Consider the following 6,000-nt stretch of genomic DNA (forward strand, 5'->3'; position numbering starts at 1 on the left):
GAGTCCCCGGGACCGGAAAATATCCCCCAAGTTTCGGGAAATTTAACCGAAGTTGGTCAAAATCACGACGCGCGTACGGCGGTCTTGGCTACTCTTTCAGTCTTAAAGTGAATTGGGGCAATATTTCGGCCCAGAAGCTCGAAACTGAGTGTTTAAAAAGTTTTGCTGTGTCCATTTCACTGCAAAACAAGGCCATCACGACTTAGTTTAGCGTCAAAGGAACTGGAAATATCCCCCAAGTTACGGGAAATCCACCCGAAGTTACTCAAAATCGCGATCCACTTAATGGGGTCTCGGCTACTCGTTCAGTCTTATGGTAAAGTGGGCTTAGATTTAACTCCAGAAGCTCGAAAGTAAGGCTTCAAAAATATTTGCGTCTATTTCACTCACATCTTAGACAATCAGGAGTGAGTTTAGAGACTTTGGGACTGGAAAATATCTCCCAAATTTCGCCAGATCGAGCCGAAGATCCTCAAAATCACAATGCGCGTAAGGCGCTCCCGCCTACTCTTTCAGTCTTAAAAAGAAGTAGGGCTATATTTCGGCCAGCAAGCTCGAAAGTGCGCGTTCAAAAAGTGTTCCTGTGTCCATTTCACTGGAAACCAAGGCCATCAGGAGTTAGCTTAAAGTCTCCGGGACTGGAAAATATCCCCCTATTTCCGTTAAATCGAGCCGAAGTATCCCAAAATCACGATGCGCGTAAGGCGGTCTCGGCTACTCTTTCAGTCTTAAAGTTAAGTGGGGCTATATTTCGAGCCATAAGCTCGAAAGTGAGCGTTCAAAAAGTTTTGCTGTGTCCATTTAACTGCAAACTAAGGCCATCGGAAGTTAGTTTAGCTTCCCCGGGAATTGAAAATATTCGACAACTTCCGGCAAATCGAGCCGAAGTTGGTCAAAATTACGATGCGCGTAAGGCGGTCTCGGCTACTCTTTCAGTCTTAAAGTGAAGTAGGGCTATATTTGGGGCGAGAAGTTCGAAAGTAAGCGTTCAAACAAATGTGCTGTGTCCATTTCACTGCAAACCAAGGCCATCAGCAGTTAGTTTAGAGTCCACGGGACTGGAATATATCCCCGAAGTTCCGGGAAATCCAACGGAAGTTGGTCAAAATCACGATGCGCGTAAGACGGTCTCGGCTACTCTTTCAGTCTTAAAGTAAAGTGGGGCTATATTTCGGCCCAGAAGCTCGAAAGTAAACCTTTAAAAAGTTACGCTTTGTGCATTTAACTGGAAACCAAGGCCATCAGGAGTTAGTTTAAACTCCCCCGGACTGCAAAATATCCCCCAAGTTCCGGGAGATCGAGCTGAACTGGGTCAAAATCACGATGCTCGTAAGGAGGTGTCGGCTACTATTTCAGTCTTAAAGTGAAGTACGGTTGTATTTCGGCCCAGAAGCTCGAAACTGAGCGTTCAAAACGTTTTCCTGCGTGCATTTCACATCAAACCAAGGCCATCAGGAGTTAGTTTAGAGTCCCCGGGACTTGAAAATATCGCCAAACTTCTAGAAAATCGAGCGGAAGTTGCTCAAAATCACGATGCGCGTAAGGCGGTCTCGCCTACTCTTTCAGTCTTAAAGTGAAGTGGGGCTATATTTCATCCCAGAAGCTCGAAAATAAGCGTTCAAAAAGTGTTACTTTGTTCATTTCACTGCAAACCAAGGCCATCAGGAGTTAGTTTAGACTGCTCGGTACTGGAAAATATCGCCCAAGTTCGGGGAAATCGAGCCGAATTTGTCAAAATCACGATTCGCGTGAGGCGGTCTCGCCTACTCTCTCATTCTTAAAGTGAACTGGGGCTATATTTCCGCCCAGAAGCTCGAAAGTGAAAGTTGAAAAAGTTTTGCTGTGTTCATTTCACTGCAAACCAAGGCCATCAGCAGTTACTTTAGACTCCTCGGGACCGTAAAATATCGCCCAAGTTCGGGGAAATCGAGCCGAATTTTGTCAAAATCACGATGCGCGTAAGCCGGTCTCGCCTACTCTCTCATTCTTAAAGTGAACTGGGGCTATATTTCGGCCCAGAAGCTCGAAAGTGAGCGTTCAAAAAGTTTTGCCCTCTCAATTTAACTGAAAACCAAGGCCATCATGAGTTAGTTTAGAGTCCACGGGACTAAAAAATATCCCTTAAGTTCTGGCAACTCAAGCCGAAGTTGGTCAAATTCACGATGCGTCTAAGGCGGTCTCGGCTACTATTTCAGTCTTAAATTGAAGCGGGGCTATATTTCGGCCCAGAATTTCGAAAATAAGTGTTCAAAAAGTGTTACCTTGTTCATTTCACTGCAAACCAAGCCCATGAGGAGTTAGTTTGGACTACTCGGGACTGGAAAATAGCGCCCAAGTTCGGGGAAATCGAGCCGAAGTTGGTCAAAATCACGATGCGCGTAAGGCGGTCTCGGCTATTCTTTCTTTCTTAAAGTAAACTGCGGCTATATTTCGGCCGAGAAGCTAGAAAGTGAAAGTTCAAAAAGTTTTGCTGTGTCCATTCCACCGCAAACCAAGCCACATCAGCAGATTGTTTACAGTGTCCGGGACATCAAAATATCCCCCAAGTCCAGGGAAATCGAGCCGAAGTTTGTCAAAATCACGATGCGCGTAAAGCAGTCTCGGCTACTCTTTTAGTCTTAAAGTGACGTGGCTGTATATTTTGGCCCAGAAGCTCGAAAGTGAGCGTTCAAAAAGTTTTGCTCTCTCAATTTAACTGGAAACCAAGGCCATCATGAGTTAGTTTAGAGTCCGCGGGACTAAAAAATATCCCTTAAGTTCTGGCAACTCAAGCCGAAGTTGGTCAAAATCACGATGCGTCTAAGGCGGTCTCGGGTAATATTTCAGTCTTAAAGTGAAGTGGGGCTTTATTTTGGCCCAGAATTTCGAAAGTAAGCGTTCAAAAAAATTTGCTGTGTCCATTTCACTGCAGACCAAGGCCATCAGGGGTTAGTTTAGAGTCCTTGGAACTTGAATATATCCCCGAAGTTGCGGGAAATCGAGCCGAAGTTGGTCAAAATCACGATGCGCGTTAGACGGTCTCGGCTACTCTTTCAGTCTTAAACTGAAGTGGGGCTATATTTCTGCTCAGAAGCCCGAAGGGGAGCGTTGAAAAAGTTTTGCTCTCTCCATTTCAATGCAAACCAAGGCAATCACGAGTTACTTTAGAGTCCCCGGTACTGGAAAATATTTTCCATTTCCTGGGAAATCGAGCCAAAGATGGTCAAAATCACGATGCGCGTAAGGCGGTCTCGGCTATTCTTTCATTCTTAAAGTGAACTCGGGCTATATTTCGGCCCAGAAGCTCGAAAGTTAAAGTTCAAAAAGTATTGCTGTGTCCATTTCACCGCGAACCAAGCCACATCAGGAGATAGTTTACAGTCTCCGGGACATCAAAATATCCCCCAAGTTCCGGGAAATCGAGCCGAAGTTTGTGAAAATCAGGATGCGCGTAAAGCAGTCTCGGCTACTCTTTTAGTCTTAAAGTGACGTGGCTGTATATTTTGGCCCAGAAGCTCGAAAGTGAGCCTTCAAAAAGTTATGCTGTGCCCATTTCACAACAAAGCAAGACCCTCAGGAAGTAGTTTACAGTCCCCGGAACTGGAAAATATCCTCCAAGTTCCGCCAAATCGAGACGAAGTTGGTCAAAATAACGATTCGCGTAAGGCGGTCTCGGCTACTCTTTGAGTCTGAAAGTGAAGTAGGGCTATATTTCGGTCCAGAAGCTCGAAAGTGAGCGTTCAAAAAGTTTTCCTCTCTCAATTTCACTGAAAACCAAGGCCATCATGAGTGAGTTTAGAGTCCCCGGGAGTGGAAAATATCTTTTAAGTTCTGGCAACTCAAGCCGAAGTTGGTCAAAATCACGATGCGCCTAAGGCGGCCTCGGCTACTCTTTTAGTCTTAAAGTGAAGTGGGGCTCTATTTCGGCCCAGAAGCTCCAAAGTGAGCGCTGGAAAAAATTTGCTGTGTCCATTTCACTGCAAACCAAGGCTATCAGGAGTTAGTGTAGAGTCCCCGGGACTGCAATATATTTCCCAAGTTCCGGAAAATCGAGAAGACGTTGGTCAAAATCACGATGCGCGCAAGACGGTCTTGGCTAGTCTTTCAGTCTTAAAGTGAAGTGGGGCTATATTTCGGCCCAGAAGCTCAAAAGTGAGCTTCAAAAAGTTTTGCTGTATCCATTTCAATGCAAACGAAGGCCATCCGGGGTTACTTAAGAGTCTTCGGGACTGGAAAATATCCCCCCAAGTTCAGGGAAATTTAGCCGAAGTTGGTCAAAATCACGCTGCGCGTTAGGCGGTCTCGCTTACTGTTTCAGTCTTAAAGTGAAGCGAGGCTTTATTCCTGCCCAGGAGCTTGAAAGTGAGCGTTCAAAAAGTTTCCCTGTGTTTATTTGACTGCAAACCAAAGCCATCAGGAGCTAGTTTAGAGTCCCCGAGACTGGAAAATATCCCCCAACTTCCGGGAAATCGAGCCGAAGTTGGTCAAAATCACGATTTGCGTAAGGTAGTGTCGGCTACCCTTTCAGTCTTAGAGTGAAGTGGGGCTATATTTCGGGCGAGAAGCCCGAAAGTGAGCGTTCGAATAGTTTTCCTGTGTTCATTTCACTGCAAACCAAGGCCATCAGGAGTTAGTTTGACGTCCCCGGGACAAGAAAATATGCCCCAAGGTCCGGGAAATTGAGCCGAGGTTGGTCAAAATCACGATGCGCGTAAGGCGGTCCCGCTTGCTCTTTTATTGTTAAAGTGAAGTGGGGTTATATTTCGGCCCAGAAGCTCGAAAGTGAACGTTCAAAAAGTTTGGCTGTGTCCATTTCACTGAAAACCAAGGCCATCAGGATTTAGTTCAGAGTGCCCGGGACTGGGAATTATCTCCCAAGTTCCGGGAAATCGAGCCGAAATAGCCCAAAATCACGATGCGCGTAAGGCGGTCTCGGCTACTCTTTCAGTCTTAAAGTGAAGTAGGGCTATGCTTCGGCCCAGAAGCTCAAAAGTGAGCGTTCAAAAAGTTGTGCTGTGTCCATTTCACTGCAAACCGAGGCAATCAGGAGTTAGTTTAGAGTCCCCGGTACCGGAAAATATCCCCCAAGTTCCGGGAAATCGAGCCAAAGTTGGTCAAAATCACGATGCGCGTAAGGTGGTCCCGGTTGCTCTTTCATTCTTTAAGTGAACTGGGGCAATATTTCCCCCCAGAAGTTCGAAAGTGAGGGTTCAAAAAGTTGTGCTGTGTCCATTTCACTCCAGAGCAAGGCAATCAGGAGTTACTTTAGAGTCCGCGGGATTGGAAAATATCCCCCAAGTTCCGGGAAATCGAGCCGAAGTTGGTCAAAATTACGATGGGCGTAAGGCGGTCTCGGCTCCTCTTTCACTCTTAAAGTGAAGTGGAACTATATTTCGGCCCAGAAGCTAAAAAGTGAGCGTTCAAAAAGTTTTGCTGTGTCCATTTTACTGCAGACCAAGGACGTCGGGGTTCACTTTAGAGTCCCCGGGACTAGAAAATATCCCCCAAGTTCCACGAAAGCGAACAGACGCTGCTCAAAATCACGATGCGCGTAACGCGGTCTCGGCTACTGTTTCAGTCTTAAAGTGAAGTGTGGCTTTATTTAGGCCCACAAGCTCGAAAGTGAGCGTTCAAAAAGTTTTGTTGTGTCCATTTGACTGCAAACCAAGGCAATCAGGAGTTAGTTTAGAGTCCCCGGAACTGGAAAATATTCTCCAAGTTCCAGGAAATGACGCTCTCGGTTATTCTTTCAGTCTTAAATTTAAGTAGGGCTATATTGCGGCACTGAAGTTCGAAGGTGAGCTTTTAAAATGTTTTGCTGTGTTCATTAAACTGCAAACTAAGGTCATCGAGACTTAGTCTGGCGTCCCCGGGACTTTAAATTATTCGCCAACTTCCAGGAAATCGAGCAAAAGTGGCCCAAAATCGCGATGCACGTAAGGCGGTCTCGGCTACTCTTTTAGTCTTAAAATTAAGGGGGGCTATATTTCGACCTAGAAGCTCGAGACCGGGCGTGCGCTA

This window comes from Orbicella franksi, chromosome 9, assembly GCF_964199315.1.
Source record: "Orbicella franksi chromosome 9, jaOrbFran1.1, whole genome shotgun sequence".
NCBI classification, from domain to species: Eukaryota; Metazoa; Cnidaria; class Anthozoa; order Scleractinia; family Merulinidae; genus Orbicella; species Orbicella franksi.